This window comes from Sorex fumeus, unplaced genomic scaffold (assembly GCF_029834395.1).
Source record: "Sorex fumeus unplaced genomic scaffold, SorFum_2.1 ptg000051l, whole genome shotgun sequence".
Lineage (NCBI taxonomy): Eukaryota > Metazoa > Chordata > Mammalia > Eulipotyphla > Soricidae > Sorex > Sorex fumeus.
The window spans coordinates 26457838-26475004 of record NW_026606108.1 but is presented as its reverse complement, the minus strand read 5'-3'; the positions used below and the strand labels follow the sequence as shown (position 1 = coordinate 26475004).

The window sequence follows — 17167 nt, the reverse complement described above, 5'->3', positions numbered from 1 at the left end:
TGAATTCAACAGGCCTGGAAATGACCACTTTGTAGGTGAAAACAAACAAAAGAACCAACGAACCAAAAGAATTTTATCAAAGACTGCAAAGCATATTAACCAAGGAAAAGATTGAGCTATAAGTCAAAACTTTTATTACTTGTTCAAGTTTAATTTGCAAGGGTCACCAATGTTATTAGAATACAGTAAAATATACATTGACCATCCCCCTTCCTCTCCCATACATTGTTCTTAGCAGTCCAGAAAAGTTGATACCAAATTTTCGATCACATTCATTCTAGTATCTCCCAACAATTACTGAAAAAATAGTTGCTATTCCAGTATTTGTTGAACTGACATGAATTAATGAAACTGTGAGTTCCAGGGACTGGAGTGATAGCACAGCGGGTAGGGCATTTGCCTTGCACGTGGCCGACCTAGGTTCGATTCCCAGTATCCTATATGGTCCCCTGAGCACTGCCAGGAGTAATTCCTGAGTGCATGAGCCAGGAGTAACCTCTGTGTATTGCTGGGTGTGACCCAAAAAGTAAAAAAGAAGAAAAAACAGAAAAAAAAAAGAAAAAAGAAACTGAGTTCCAAATGAAGGGCTATGTAGCAGCCTTGAGCTTCAGTACTTATCTTCTACATTATTTTTCTAGCATCTAAAGAGTTTAAGTCAAGAGAATTAATCTGAGTGCTACAGAAGAGGTCTTTCTTTATTGAATGACCCAGAGTACTTTTAAAATTATAACTTTAATTTTTTTTTTATTTTTCTTTTGGGCCACACCCAGCTATTCTAAGAACTTACTCCTGGCTCTGTGCTCAAGTATCACTCCTAGGGAGTTCAGGGGACCATATGTGGTTCTGGAGATAGAACTTGGGTTGACTGCATGCAAAATAAGCACCTTACCTTGTGTACTATCTCTTGCCTCCCTCACCCCCCACCCTCACCCCCACTACCTCCCACCCACCCGGCCCCATCACATGGATGAGGGCCAGGTGATCATAAAGGCAATTGATCTCAGTATCATCTGGGGCAGGGTTTGAGAGAACTGAGGCCGGAGGATTTTTAAATCTGTTGAGATGATTCTAATAAGCAATCCACTTTGAGAACCACTGTCCTAGAGCACCTTTCACTGCATCAAATGATTGCCTTAAATGAGCATCTACAAAAGTATTTCTCAAAAGAGGATCATATGGCCCCAATGAGCCCACAAGATATTCTGAGGGGACCACAGATGGAAACTGCATAAATGAGGTAGAGGGTTGGCACAAGGCTAGGGACCAATTTCTAGGATGGTGGTGGTGGTGGGGCTCACAAGAAGTAATCAAGATCAGAATAGAGCCACAGTCAGAAAAAGGTTGAGAAACACTGGTCTGATTAGTGATCTTCACCAGTCAGTCAGTGCAGATGCAGGAAGGTTGTAGGAAGGTAAACAACTGGTCTACCGCCTTGGTTGTAACTGCTGGTCTGTGGACCCAGAACTCATCTGCAGGGGTGAAAAAAAGGCTGAAGAGCCAGTAATCTAGATGAGTAGGACTGTTAAATTCCAAAGCTCAGGAGCCCTGTAGATTTGAAACATTCTGCTTTTTGAACTCAGTACTGCCACTGTTGAGATCTGGATGAGTTTAAAGTCCAGGGTTCAAGTCTTGCTAGTGCCTCTCAACACGCCTACCATCTACGAAATGATGAAAAGACTACCCACGATATCTCTTCTTCAGGAAAGTATGGAAAAGCATTATACAACATACAGTTATGAGAGAATTTTTCAACCCCCACTCAAATTTTTTTAGTATGAGATTAGGATTTTATTTTGGGGTGAGGAAAATAAACATTTACTAAGGACTGTGCCTATAGCAAATTTTTTTCACTTTTTTGTAAAAGGAATCACTTTTGTGGACCATACTGAGAAGGGATTTCTGCCAAGGAAACAAACACAGCAAGAGAATATGACCAAAACCATTTAAAGAAATCACAGCTAATAAAGCTATTCTTCCAAAACCTCAATACAAACTCCATAGAAATACACATGGTATATGTATATGTGTATAGCAAAGTTGTTTTACTTAAGGACTATGAGGAGGGAGAAGAAATTATAAATTCAAAAGAGAAAAAGGGCTTCCACAGAAGGGAGAGAGCCGAGAGTACTGTATACAGTACAAGAAAGGAATTACACATCTTAAAGTTGAGATGTGGGTGTCCTTAGAACGGGGATAAGCCCGAATGTGCTTTTATAAACACAAGAAATGATATAGAATCTGGCCATGAGTTTTAAACTGTGAGCAAATGCTAAAACAATGAACAATGGTAACTGAATCTTCATCAGTAGAAGATGTTACCATCCTTTTATACAAGTATCAATGAAACATTCTAAGTACTACCAAAAGCTTGGTGCCATCAAAAGGAAACTGTACCTATTATTTACCTTAAGATTACTTAATGTAAATTGCAAGTAAGTAAACATTACTTTCTTTACTTATTTGCAGTAATGATTCTTTTCTTCTATAGAAAAGGATGTTTGTGGAGTCTGAGAGATAGTACAGCAGGTAAGGCGCTGGCTTTGCATGTGACTGACCCAATCTCCAGCAGGACTGATCCCCAGCTGTCACATATGTCCCCTAAGCACAGAACCAGGCGTAAGTCCTGAACACAGCCTGTCTAGTCCTGAAAGAATTTAAAAAACAAACAAACAACTATGTTTGGAAATATCATATACATAGCTACACTTCGGGATTTAAAAAGAAATCAAAGAAGCAGGGAGCAGAAAACTATTATGGCAGGAAGCTGATCCTTGTAATATAAAATACTTTGTTTCCATCCAGCTTCTCAAACCAGAAGCATTTTTTATGGGTCAAACAATGTGCAAATCCTGGTGTGTACAGAATCTTTTAAAAAGATAGTGACAGCCCAACAGTTAAGGCGTTTTATTATCTACTCCTTGCGCTTCCGCTCCTCCTCCCCTCTACCCGCTCTCCCCCTGCTCCCCCACACCCTCAAAACTATGAACTTGGTGCTGAGTATGCAACTAGAGGCAGGCAGTCTTGGGGTGGGGTGGTTATGGTAGTGGTGGGGGAAGAATATTTTCCACTTGCCCTCTCTCTGGAGGGGAATCATGCGGGGGTGGAGGAAACTCCTCTCAGGCTCCGAAATCAGAGGACAAGCAGGCATAGCTATGAGGCCAGTGACCAGATGTCATCCGGAGACAACTGCATCTTCCCACACATCAGGAAGAAGTAGGACAAGTGAAATCAAGGTTGGCGCCCGGTGCCTTCCAGGACTGCGAGATCCGAATGTGAGGAGGTGGGTGCCCACCCTCCAGGCCTCCCTTGGGAGGACAAAAACCAAACCAAACCAAACTAAAAGCCGACCACAGCGCTCTCGGCTCAAACAGTCCCCATCCCCACCGGCCCGAGAGGCTGCTGTATCTTAGAGCCACTGAGATACAGAATGGATAAAAAGCGACCGCGCACCACCCCCAAGCCCCTCATCCCACCCCAAGCTTCTGCCCGACTCCAAGCTCCGGGAATTGTTTTCCACCCCGACTCGGGAAGACCCGGCAGTGCGTTCCCCGCCGGCTGGGATGGGACGGCGCGGAGGCTACTTACGGGGCTGAACCAACTTTGCTCTCTCTCTTCCCCAGCCCTTTGACAGGCTTTGTGTCGTCCACATCCTGCTGTAGTTCAGTCATCAGGGCCGCAGCCGGGACGGCACCTTCAGCTCTGGGGTCCCCGCGGCTCCCACCGTCCCGGGCGGCGACGCGAACCGCGCCCTCCCCTGCGCGCTGCGCTCATCCAGGCCGGCCGGGCGCGCCTGGGGCCGCCAACCTGGACACGTTGGAGGCGGCGCGATTGGCCGGCGAGAGCGGGGACAGGCCGGGAGGGAGGGCGGGAAGGGGGCGGAGGGAGGGCGGGAAGGGGCGGGTCGCAGCCAAGTGACAGCCTCTTGCCCCAACCCCGGCGGCCGGGGAATCGGAGACGCAAACCTGTTGAACGAGTCTTTCTGGGAGAGGGAGCTAATTGGCCGCGCAGGTGAAACATTTGCCTAGCCAGGCACGCTATATTTCACCTCCTGCTAAACGACGCTTTTTCTTTTTCTTTTTTTCCCCCCTTCTTCCTCCGATCTGGAGGTTGACTTGGGGGACTGTGCAACGCGCAGCGGCGGCAGATACAGGAAATGGATAGGAAAGAGTAAGGGGCGCGCTCTCTCGCGCACACATCTGCACTGTGTGGGCTGGCCTCTGCCCCAGCCTAAATTATTCAGACAGGATATTGCCTCACTGAGCAAGGCCTCTTCGGGGCTTAAACACCGGGTCTGCTCGATAACAAAGGTAATGAGAGATAATTAGCATTTCTGGTCTCTGGGTTACGCGCCAGTCTTTGGGTGAGGGAACACGCATCCAAACCTCCTTAGCAACTTGACTTCCTATGCAACCGACCACCCGAGCAACCGAACCCTCTTCTTCCCGCCTTCCCAGGACTCTGGCTTTTGCCTGGTTTTGTAGTTTTCCAGTTTGCCAAGAGTAGTTGGGAGTAACTCGCTGAAGGCTGATTTTAATTCCCCTCCTGAGTAACCAGGGCAGAGCATGACACACTAGGAGCCCACAACAACAACAAATCGACCCAAGGCTGCAAGACTCTATTTTTTCTTTTATAAGTCAATGTATAAATATAAGAACAAGTACAATGGGTAAGTGAGGCAATTGCCTTGCAGTTGACTCCAGTTTGATCCCCAGCACTACGAACCGTCAGTGATTCCTGAATGCAGAGCCAGGAGTAAACCGTGAGTACGGACCAATGTGCTCCCCACCTCCCCAAATCAAATAATCATCATAAGAGGGCCAGAGATGTGGTTCAAGAGTAAAGCTCATATTTGCACAGACAAAGAAGCTCTGGGTTTGATGCTGGGGCCACCAAAAGGGGAAAAAAAGGTTATAAGAAAAGCAGCCGGTCTCCACATTGGACTTCTTGGACCCTCTTGTGGTAAGTGGCCTCTATCCTTTCTCGCAACCCTTAGGGAGGTCTTTTTCATGCATGTGTGCTTAAATATCTGGTTTGGTGACAGAGAAGGAAGGAAAGAGCAAAGACCAGGCACTGCAGAAAGATTTATTCTAATATACTTTTCCTACCAACTGATGCTTTAAGCTCAAGCTTGGAGTAAAATGATTTAGGGGGACAAGTTCACCATCTTCTTTGTTGCTAGCACCTGTATAAATGAGTCACCCTGTCTAGTACATTGGTTTGTTAGCTGCTCACACACTGGAACTACATTTCCAAGTCAAAAGCACCTGGAACTTCAAAACAACTTCAACCATTTGAGAGATGCAAATTCTTTCTGTATTTTTGTTTTGGACCACACCTGTGTGGTCAGGGTTTACTCCTGGTACTGCTCTATGCTCAGGGATCACGCCTGGTGATGCTCCTGGCAATGCAAGACAAGTGCCTTACCTGCTGTACTATCTCTCTAGTCCAATGCAAATTCTTTCTGAATCTTTCTGGTTCTCTATTAATTAGTTTATATCACTGGATTAAGAGAACAGAAGTACCTTGCCTGTGACCGATCTGGTTTTGATGCCTGGCATTGCATGTGGTCCTTGAGTCCTACCAGGAGTGATCCCTGGCTCAGAGCTAGGAGTAGTCCATGGGCATCACTGGGTGTGCCCCTGCACCCCAAAAATAAAACAAGAAGTCAAGGAAAAAAATATAAATCCCATAGGAGTTGTTTTATGCTTTCCTGATGACAGACCCCATCCATTCACAGGGTTCCAGGCCAGGCGGAAAAACCTATATCCAACCTCTTCCTGCTCCTTTCTCCTACTTTTATCCTGTCTTGGGACTGGGTAGGATTTGGAGTATAGATAAGACTGACACTATCCCATGCTCTGGGTGGGTGGTGGCTAGGGGACATCTCAGCTGCCCCATTATTAGGCCCAGATCAGAAAGAAATGGGTCTTTTCTGTTTGTTTTTGGGGCCACACCCAGAGTATAGGGTGCCGAAGATCAAACCTAGGATGGCAGCATGCAAGACAAATTCCTTCCCCTCTGTACTATCTCTCCAGTCCTGAGAAAGAACTCACTCTTTTTGCCTTCTCCACCCCAATTTTTTAGTTTGTTTTTAGGTTACCACTGGTTGTAAATTTGTTGTAAATTTACATGCTGAAAATTTGTTCCTCACTTTGGGAATGAGGTTGTTGAGGTCGTTGAATAGTGTGGTCTTACTTGAAAGCAAGAGAGGAGAAGGTAGAAGTAGGCGGTGCAAATCGCAGAAGCAAGGGGTGCAAATATGCTACCTCAGCTCAGTGCTCAATGGTCACAAATGGTGGTGCTCTATGGACCATGCAGTGTGCCATTTGGTAGCCCTGTCAGTGTACAATCATCACTGCTACCTATACACCTACATTCAAAACTTGGTCACCTCCACTAGAAACACAATGCATTCTATGATAACACCTCAGTCCCTCATCCCTTGGTATATCTCTTCTATGTCCTATCTTTCTGAGTTAATCTATTCCAGGTACCTCACGTAGTTAGAAGCCTCCCTTATTTTTTCTTTGGTGCCTGGCTTATTTCTTGAAGCATGATGCTTGCCAGCTCCATGCATGTTGCAGCACACATCGGTAGAGTCATATAGTGCTTCCTGGTGGTTTGGTTGACAATGGACAGCCAAGGTTGACAATGATGGCCATCCCAATATGCTACCTCCTATAGCCCAGCTCACCATCTTGGTTTGTGTCATTACATTCTATGACTATCCCACAACAACACAGCCACTTAAAGAGACCTTTCTCAGAATTCATCAGTCTTTACGCAATGTCTGACTGTACTTCATTCCATTCTATGGCTGAATTTGTCCTCGTGTATATCCCACATTTGCTGACTCATTGTTTACTGGTGAGCATGGCTGTTTCCATCAACAAATTTAACTTAAAGCTATGGTGAATAATTCTGCTATGAATACTCATGCACAAATCCCTTTCAAGTCCCTACTTTTAATTCTTTTTCTTGTTGGGAGTGGGCGGTAAGTGTGTCTCCCTAGTGGTGCTTAGGAGGCCCCTCTCAGCAATTCTCTGCCCACAGGACCAGTAGTTTAGTGCAAGAGAGCAAGGAGGTGCTACTGCCAAGCTCTTACTGTGTAAGAGTCTTGGACCACTCTGGAGTGCTGGAGGGAGTGAGGGGCCTCCTGGGCTACACTCAGTAATACTCTACCATGAGGTGCTGGGGATTAACCCTGGTACTAGCTCTCTGGCCCCATTTGATTCTTTTGAGTAAATATGTAGGAGAGAAATTGCCAGATCATATGGGAGTTCTGTGTTTAATCTTTTGAGAAACCATGGTCAGGTCCATTTTGACTCCTGTTCTATAAGGCATCAAAGTATCCCCAGCTTCCCTGGTATGGGCTGACTACTCAGTGAGATTAGGAATACTCAGATGCCTTAAAATCTGTTCTTCACTTTGGGAATGAATAGTGTGCTCTTACTTGAAAGCAAGAGAGGAGGAGGTAGAAGTAGGGGGTGCAAATAGCAGATAGTCCTTTTCTAGAGTGAGGAAGAATTAGAAAGGAACAAGGTAAGGACATTATTTTGCCTAATGGCATTTACTTAAGTCTGAAAAAAATATTGTTAGAACCAGGGAAATAGCTCAGGGGCAAGAGGGCATGCTTTGCATGTGGGAGCCCTCAGCTCAATTCCCAGCATTTCATGTCTCTTGCAGAACAATTAAAGAGATGTCTGAGCACTAAATTGAAAATAGCCTCTGTGCACTTCTGGTGTGGCCCCCAAATAATTAAGCAATAATATTGTCAAAATGCATCCTAATTAGTTTGCTCTTGGGGTTATTATACAGTAAAATGAAATGCAGTCTCTAAAAGTCAGCAGCAGGAGTGATAGAAACAGCAGGTACAGAGTTTGCCTTGCATGTGGTCTACCTAGGTTTGGTCCCTGGCATCCCATATGGTTCCCCCAGCACCATCAGGAGTAATTCTTGAGTGCAGAGCCAGGAGTAACCCCTGAGCATCTCTGGACGTGATCCAATCAATCAATCAAAAGCAACAAGAGGAGAAATTTCATTGCAATGTATAAAATAGTAAGTATATATACAATGATGTCAAATATTTGGGGGGGATTCCTTTGACCTGTTTCTAATAAAAGATTCTTTACATTGTCTTTCTCACAGCTCTGGAAACATAACTTCTTATGGCTACAAACAAGGCGAAGTTCAAGAGTTGGGAATGTGACTGAGTAGACATATATGCCTTGTAGCTGCAAAGCCCTGGATTTGCGCCCTTGTACCACAAGACCCTACCCCATATTACCAACTGTGAATCCCCTTCTCAGGAATTATAATCAGCACTTTCTCAACTTATTGGATCAGGTCTCGTAGAGAATGTCTAACCCATCCCCTTCCAAGACATGTGCCTATTTATCATTGATGAGATTATTGATCAAAAGTGGGTGTCTTCTTAACATTGTTCAGATTCACTATGTATCTGTCCTTAGGCTCAGAAACAGTTCAAATATAAGTTTGGAAATTTGAGAAGAGATTTGATTGCAATGTGTCATCAAATAGATACTAAGTTTTTAGCACATGGCAGTGTATGTTTTTATTAGCCCATGTAAGTATGTATAAGGTCATCAAATGCCTGTCATTTTATGTATATTGTCTGATGACATATATTTTAGAATATGTTGATCAAGATTAACTTGGAAGCTCTATAATAATTTGACTGTATGGTGTTTAACATATAATATCATAAGTCAAAGATTTCCATGAATGCCCATCAGGCCACTCCTGTTTTCAATTTAAGGTCAACATCCAAAGGAGGGAAAGGCGAACAATATGGTAACACTGAAGAACTAATTATAAAACCTAAAAATGAAATTTAAGAATGGGTGTGAAGAAATATCATATATGGGAAACTTTACTGAAAAACTCTCAACTAGAAAGGAAAATTTCTTTGTTGAGGGGGTGGGGAGGGAGAGCTAGACCACTCCAGCTCTGCTCAGGGCTTACTCTTGGCTCTGTGCTTATCGGTCACACCTGTTATACCTGGCAATGCTTGGGAAGCCATAAGCTGCGCCAGGTATCAGCTGCATGCAATGCATGTGCTTTGCTTCTGTACATCCAGAAAGGAAAGGTTCTTGATGAATACAGTACATATATAAGAACCTTCCCTTTTTTGAATACACACACATATGAATATATATATATATATGCACACATATACAGAAATAGATATATTTAAACAGAATGTTTTAAAATTTGTATTTCCCAAGCCAACCTATCCTGGATGTGGAAAATTTGAAATTCTGTCTCTCACCTACTGCTTGAGTGGAAGTGACAGGCCATGTTCATCAGGCATGTGAACAAATAGGTTTTTTGGGGGGGCTTTTTTGGGTTACACCTTTTTTTGGATACACAGGGGTTACTCCTGGCTCTGCACTCAAGAATTACTCCTGGTGGTGCTTGGGGGACCATATGGGATGCTGGGAATTGAGCCCGGGTTGGCCGCATGCAAGGCAAATGCCCTACCCGCTGTACTATCACTCCAACCCACAAATAGTCATTTCTAATAGCACTTCTTTAATGCCTGAGATAGAGAAGTGAGCAAAATGGGCAAAAGAATGTTCTTGAGACACTTATATCCTAATAGAAAAAAACTGAGGGTGGGTAAGTAGGGGTGGGAGAGATAGTACCGTGGGGGAAGGTGCCTGCCTTGCATGTCGCACACAGATGACCTAGGTTCGATCCCTGGTACCATATAGGATTCTCTGAAACTTTCCAGTAGTGGTCCCTGAGCACAGAGTCAGGAGTAAACCCTGAGCACAGTCTAATGTGGCCCCAAACAACAAGAATACCAATAGCAACAACAGCAAAATCAAGCACATGAAAGATGTAGCATTGACAGAGAAGAGGTAAAAATAGAAGACTAAAGGGATCTGCATTACAAAGATCATCGGAGAAACTATTTTGTTGTGTTTGTTTATTTTGGGGAGCCACACCCAGAGGTGCTCAGTGCTCACTCCTGGCTTTATACTCGGGGATCACTCCCGGTGGAGTACTTTCTACACTCCAAGATCACTTCTGGTCTCTTGGGGGACCCTATGGGATGCTGGGAATTGAACCAGGGTTACTCCTGGCTCTATATTCAGGAATCACCTCTGGTCCCTTGGGAGACCCTATGACATGTTGGGGATCAAACCTGGTTTGGCCGCATGCAAGGCCAGCACCTTCCCCACTGTACTATTGCTCCACCCCCCAGGGAAACTCTGAGAGGTCACATATCAGAGGACAGTTGAACAGAGGGGGAAGGAAGTCTAGGTGGAGTTTGTCAGCCAGAGGGATGAATGTGGGTAGATGCTGAAGGCAGGGCTGAGCTGGGCTTATTCTAGGCTTATTCTAGAGACAGGAAGACGCCTCAGGTCTCCACTGAGTCTGGAGTATAGGGCGCAAAGAGAGGAAAGGGGCTGGGACCTGACCTCAGAGAGACATGTTCTTTGTCTACCTGTTTATCTCTCCTTTCAAACGAGAGCAGAATCTTCTCAAAACCAAGGTGCCTAGCTGCTATGTTCACTCAAGTATCCAGTGTCTGCCTAATTCATGCCAGACATGCGAGAGGTCTGTGTCCAAACGACTCACCCTTGAGGCGGCTGACCCTCACCACCCTCCTTGTACCTGCACCTCCCACAGTGTTCTGAGGTCAATGGCATCAGTCTCCCCACCACACCCCTCAACTTGCAAGGGGATGTAACAGAATCGATGAAAAAGAGATACAACTGGGGGCTGGAGCAATAGCACAGTGGGTAGGGTGTTTGCCTTGCATGCGGCCGACCTGGGTTAGATTCCCAACATTCCATATCGTCCCCTGAGTGCCACCAGGAGTAATTCCTGAGTGCAAAGCCAGGAGTAACCCCTGTGCTTTGCTGGGTGTGACCCAAAAAGCAAAAAAAAAAAAAAATGAAGAAATGCAACCTAAATCCTCCCTCGGTCCCCAGCCCCCACCACTAGAATTCAACCTTTTGGTTTGTGCTATTGTGGCTAGGTGGCTGGCTGGTGGACCGCAAATGCTTCAAATGGGTTAGCGAGGTCCCTGTGCTCCCAGATGGTGTAGCTCTGGTGCAAGTCCGAGCAACACTGTTTATAAACCACAGGCAGCAAGTGAGAGTTATGGAATGTCTTGTATTTTCTTAGAGAAACATTCACACAGTAACTTCCTCTCCTTGTTTTGAAAACTCAGCTCATGCCATAGGCCTGTGCTGTTTCCTCACACCCAGTATTCACTGGCGTTGGTCTGCATATGACTTGGAAGCCGTGGGCCGCATTTTTCTGCTTCTCACATTTTCAGAAAACATAATCTATACCTCAAACATTCTGTTTTCTTCTTTCACATGCTTTCATTTTATTCCTCCTTTTTTGGGACAGTTACTTTAAGTGCTTTGTCATCTTTTCTTCCAATCTGTTCTTTAGCTAATACGACTAATTAATTTTTTTAATCTAGCAAATTAACCGGAAAAGAAGGAACAAGGAAGAGGAGAACTCAGACAATACCCCAGGCAGATCAAATTTTTCTTTTTCTCTGCAAGAGCTACAAATGTGCTTTACATTTATGCGTTGATTGACTTATAAAGAGGTTTTTCATTTGAGCAAATTGTGTAGTCTGATAGCCTTTCCTTCCTTCCAACCAAAATTTTGCTTATGCCTTTGATGTGGAGGTGGACTTTTGGGTGATGGAAATATAAAAAGAAGTAGCTGTGCTGAGTGCATGCTTTGCATGCCAGAGGCAGTTTTAATCCCTTGCACTGAGTTGTCTGTCCTTTGAGCATGACTAGAAGAAGCCCCAGAGTACTGCCAGGTATGGGTCAAAAACAAAAAACCAAAGAGAAAAGTACCTGCATGTGAGAGATTATGATTTAATCCCTATAATACCACACACCCCCAACCCCCAACACACAAATAGCAGTACATATGATGAGATTTCAGGCCCATTGAAGGAAGAGAGACCAAAGAGCAGGTATTAACATACCTTATGTTATGTTAACGAACCCTAGTCAAAAAAACATCATGTGGGACCAGGAAGAGAGCAAGCAGGGTAGAGCACAAGCTTACACTGTGGGAGGCTCTGAGTTTGATCCGTGGTACCACATGACCCCCACCCTGCCACCCTAGCATGGTACCACCTGTCCAGAAAACTAAACCATCCATGCCAGGCTGAGGGGCTCAGCATAGCTGGGTGTGACTCAAGGCACCCCACTCATGTATCAAGGCCAGACAGTAGCACCAAGTGACATAATGACACCAAAGGGTGGGAGGGGCAGAGATGTGTATGGTCTGTTCTGGGTCACATACAAAGTCATTCCAGGTTCCCATCTATCCCAATTCCTGCACACACATAGAGGAAGTGGGGGGGGGGAGAGACAGAGAGACAGAGACAGACAGAAGGAGGGAGGGAGGAGAGAGGAAGGGAGAGAGAGAGAGAAAGAGAGAGAGAAAGGCATAGAAGCATCTGTACACTTGTCAAAAAGGCCCTCGGCTGGAAGTCAGGAGAACTGGGCGCTAGTCCAGGCTCTGTGCTTTGTCCAGGAATGTGAATCTATTAATGGAATACAGCCTTGAAGTAAGAGAATGCCGGCCCTGTACAGGGCCCCATGGCCTCCTGGCTATAGCCACATCACTCTCTGCCTCACATAAACTTTAAGAACCAGGTTTGCAGGGGTGGGCACTTTTTTTAACATAGAAATATTGCATGCACCAAGTGTAAAAATGGGAATTTTAAATAGCTTTCACGATGAAAGAGTAATGTAAATTTAAAGTAAAATTTATTTCCTCAGGAACCTCAGTGCATTTATACTCTTTCTACTGAGTTTTTGTGCTTCTTTGCATTTGTTTCAGATGAACATAGAATGTTCCCCTGAGTGTTTGGGACACAGACAGGTCAATATCAGAATTTAATTTTTATTGTTGGTAGTAGTCCATTACAAAATGATTAAAAGGTTTCTTTTTCCTCCATGTGAAAAAATAGACTTGCGAGCAGAAAGTGGCTCAGTGGCTTAAGAAGTGCCCAGGTAAGTGGAGAGCCTTGAGTTCAACCTCCAGGTTTGTGGATTCCTATGTGGGGGGCGGCGGTTCATCCTAACCCCACTACTATCTGGGGATTCCAGGTGGGGAGACACATACAGATACACACACACACACAGACACACACACACACACACACACACACACACACAAAGACTTTCCCTCTCACTCTTTAATAAGATACATAGTAGAGGGAAATTTGGATATTGGATCCCCACGGCATTCTACAGCCTTTGATTTTTCTGCCCTGGATGTCCAAGGGATTGCTGGTGGTACTTTCCCAGTAAGCAATGCCCTTTACTTGAACTAGTGGAGTGAAGGGTCCTGGCAATAAAGGACTACTGAACTAGAGGGGCTGGTAGGAGGGAAAGAGCAAGGTGATGATTAAGATGTGCAAATCCTAATAAGCATCTTTTTTTTTTTATCATCACTTAATCTTTTTTTTTTTAATTAGTGAAACACCATGAGGTACAGTTGTAGATTTACAAATTTTCGTGCGTGGATTTTAATTATACAATGATCAAACACCCATCCTTCCACCAGTGCCCATTTTCCACCACCACGAGTCCCAGTATCCCTCCCACCCCCCCACCCCCCATCCCACCCTGCCTTTGTGGCAGGGTATTCCCTTTTGTTCTCTCTCTCCTTTTGGGTGCTGTGGTTTGCAAAAGAGGCATTGAGTGGCAATCATGTTTGGTCTATAGTCTACTTTCAGCATACTTCTCCCATCCTGGGAGGATCCTCCCAACACCCTTTATTTGGTACTCTTATCTCTATCTGAGCTCCCTTATCTGGGAACATAAAGTAACAAAATAGGAGGCTAACACCCTAGAGTGGCCGAGATTAGTACCAGGAATTTTGCTCCTAATAAGCGTCTTGCAACCTTGAATGAGTTACGGACCTCCTCCAAGCCTCCTTGTTCTTAGTTGGGGTAGAGATGGGAATAATGCAGTACTGATTTTACGGGTCATTGGGGGGGCTTTAAAGAACTAATGTACAGATGGAAGTTCAGTATGTAAGCATTCAGTTTGTGAATTGCTTAATCATTGAGCAGAATAGTTTTTCTTTTTCTTTTTTTTTGGGAGGGGTGGGGAAAGGGGTGGCCGATGTTGGGTAGTATTCAGAAGTTACAAGGCTCAGTGATGGGGGGAGGGGTCCCTACCAGCAGTGCTGGGGGAGCAACATACATTGGTAGATATGAAACCTGGGCTTTCTGTGTGCAAGGCATGGGATCCAGCCCTTGGAGCCACCTCCACAGAATAGGTAAAGGTAAAGGTAAAGGTAAAGGCCCTCCCGTTGATCGTCGATTTGCTCGAGCGGGCCCAGTAACGTCTCCATTGGAGACTTTGTTGTTACTGTGTCTGGCATATCGAATACTCTCGGTAGCTTGCCGGGCTCTCCGAGAGGGGCGGAGGAATCGAACTGGGGTCGGCCATGTTGGCCGCTTGTAAGGCGAACGCCCTACCCGCTGTGCTATCGCTCCAGCCCCCACAGGTAGGGCGTTCGCCTTACAAACGGTCAACATGGCCAACCCCAGTTCGATTCCTCCGCCCCTCTCGGAGAGCCCGGCAAGCTACCGAGAGTATTCGATATGCCAGACACAGTAACAACAAAGTCTCCAATGGAGACGTTACTGGACCCGCTCGAACCACAGAATAGAACTGGAAGAAATTGGAAATTTTGCCCTCCTTCTATTCATTAGCTCTCTGCAGTGACCGCCCACAGTGTCTTATGTCACATATTGCAGCAATGAGATAGAGAGAAGGTAAAACCTCTGTTCCCTGAGTACTCAGCCCTCTCAGGCTGAATTCCATACCTCAAAAGCTCAGACTGGATCTTTAGATTAGAGGTATTGGAATGTTTACGTTTCTAGAGCTCAGACACGATTATTTAGCTCCCTTCCCAAGACCTCTGGCACCTTATTTTTTGGCACAAAGCTTTATATAATAAAGAAGACATTGGAATTCAGAGTTCAGCAAAGGGCTAGAGAGATAGTCTAGGAGGTAAGACACTTGTTTTGCATGTAGCCAACCATGATGAAAAAAAAAAAAGATGCTTATTCAAAAGATCTTTGAATGTCCAACACCACACATTGTCCTCTGAGAGTCCCCTCAGCCCCCCCCCCCCCAAAAAAAAAGAATTAATCAACGTGATTGCTCGTGGAGTAAAGGATTATGAGAACCAGAAGGGTCATATGTCCTGGTTTGCTTGGGACTGTCCTGAAGCACTGTGTTGTCTGACATAAATACAGGAGTCCCCCTTTCAATGTCAGAGGTGGTTCTCTTTGGAGAATTTGTTTAAAGCCAAAATGTACTACTAACCAAATGCAAGTAACATATTAGTTACAATGAGATGAGACAGCTTATCATAGGCTTAGACGAGACACCTACTGACTAAACTCTTGGTCTGACTGGCTTGTCTCTCACCCCCACCCTACCACTTTCCTCCTTCTGGCAGACTGTGGGGGCTCTCAGTGTGGGGGGAAAACAAAAGAATGCAAGAATTTTAGCTTTTACAACAACTTGAAAAATAGCTCAAAGCTTATGCTTAGTTGGTGTCAAACCAGAAGCCTCTCTGTGCATGGAGTTGATGGTTTCATGACAGAATGAGGAGATTGAGGGAAATATGGGCTTTAATGTTTCATTAAAGCCCCTGCCCTTCCATCTATGAATCAGTGCCTCACCAAGGACCAGTGTGAATTGATGACTTTGCTGCAGGCTGTGAAATTCTGGGATTCGCTGGTTTCAGAGAAGCAAGCTATTGTTTAATTTCTGAAATAAATCTCAGAACTCAGAAAAGTTAACCTTGGAACTTCAATAGCAGTGGAATATTGTTTATGGCATGTAGACCTTTGAGACAAGCCTTCTAAATATGTAGATACAAGTGGTTCATCCTGCTTTGGCCAGACTGTGAGTTTTTATTTTTAAGTAACATATTTTAGCTCCATTGTTTTAAAATTCAAATGCTGTTAAGTGCCTACTTAAAAATTTTTTTAAAAATGATATTGTTATTCCACCGTGAACTTCACAAATTGTTCTCTTTCAGACAGTTGCTTCCTTATTAGCAGAACTTGAGAGTAAACATATCCATTTAACAAACCTCTCTGGCCATGTTGAAGGCTGGGAGTCTTTTACGTTACTAAATATAAAACTTAAGAGTGTGACAACTTTTTATTTCAGGAACTATAAAGCTGCCTTGAAAGAAGAGGAAACTTACCATAAGGAAGTTTGGATGTATAAAATTACAAAAACAGTGTGACTTTCCTGAATACCTCTTTTTTTTTAACTTTTATTTATTTTATTTTTATTGAACCACAGTGAAATACACCATTACAAAATTGTTTCAGTCATATAATGTTCCAATACCTGTCCTTACACCAGTGCACATTTCCCACCACCAGTGTCCCAGTTTTTCCTGAATACTTAATGTGATGTTATGATGAGCTAATTTTGTTGTTTTAATGTATTATTTATTTTTAATTGTAGTTTAGATAATATGGTTACAACAGTGTTTCAGTTTATAGTATTGAGGTATGTAGTTACTGCATACCAGCAGCATCAAAGAACTCTTGACCCTCACCTCTGTCTCTATATCACCTCAAGTTTGATTTCTATCCCATCATCTGTCATTCCACTACTTTTGATCAACAATTAAAGTTTTGGTGCATAGTGTCCTGGTACTCTAATTCCACCCGTGTGTCCTAGCCTGTCCATCTATGCTGTTTCTGGATGAGTTTACTGTATTTAGCAATGTTACTCATCCTGCCTCTACATTTACCCCCTTCACATCTAAGGGATGTGAAGCTGTTTCACTATCTCTTGCTCTATTCCTTCTTGATCAAGAAATAATAACAATCAGAAAGACACTAAAGTGTATAAGTCATTTAGGCATTGCATCCGACATTAGACTGTATTTCATTATTTGCTCTACAGGATGCATTTTTTCAAAGGCAACATGGGAAAGACTGGAGAGATAGTACAGCGGGAAGGGCTTTTGCCTTACATGCAGCCAGTCTAGGTTTGAGCACTGGCACCCTAATATGGTTCTCCAAGCATCGCCAGGAGTGATGCCTTGGCACAGAGCCAGAAGTAAGCCCTGTGCACTGCTGGGTGTGGTCCCC

The 17167-nt window shown here is 44.3% G+C and overlaps 1 protein-coding gene across 3 annotated transcripts in view; it reads right to left on the bottom strand.

Annotated features, from left to right (window-relative positions):
• Window positions 1–17167, bottom strand: part of GRAMD2B (GRAM domain containing 2B) — a 109815-nt gene that overhangs the window by 64034 nt on the left and 28614 nt on the right. Inside the window, exon 1 of one of the 3 annotated variants that reach the window (XM_056124635.1) lies at window positions 3586–3684. The exons of the other annotated variants lie outside the window; for them this stretch is intronic. The gene's annotated coding sequence lies outside the window, so the exon portion shown is untranslated. Of the gene's footprint in view, window positions 1–3585; window positions 3685–17167 lie in introns of those variants that run through there. 3 annotated transcript variants of the gene reach the window in all.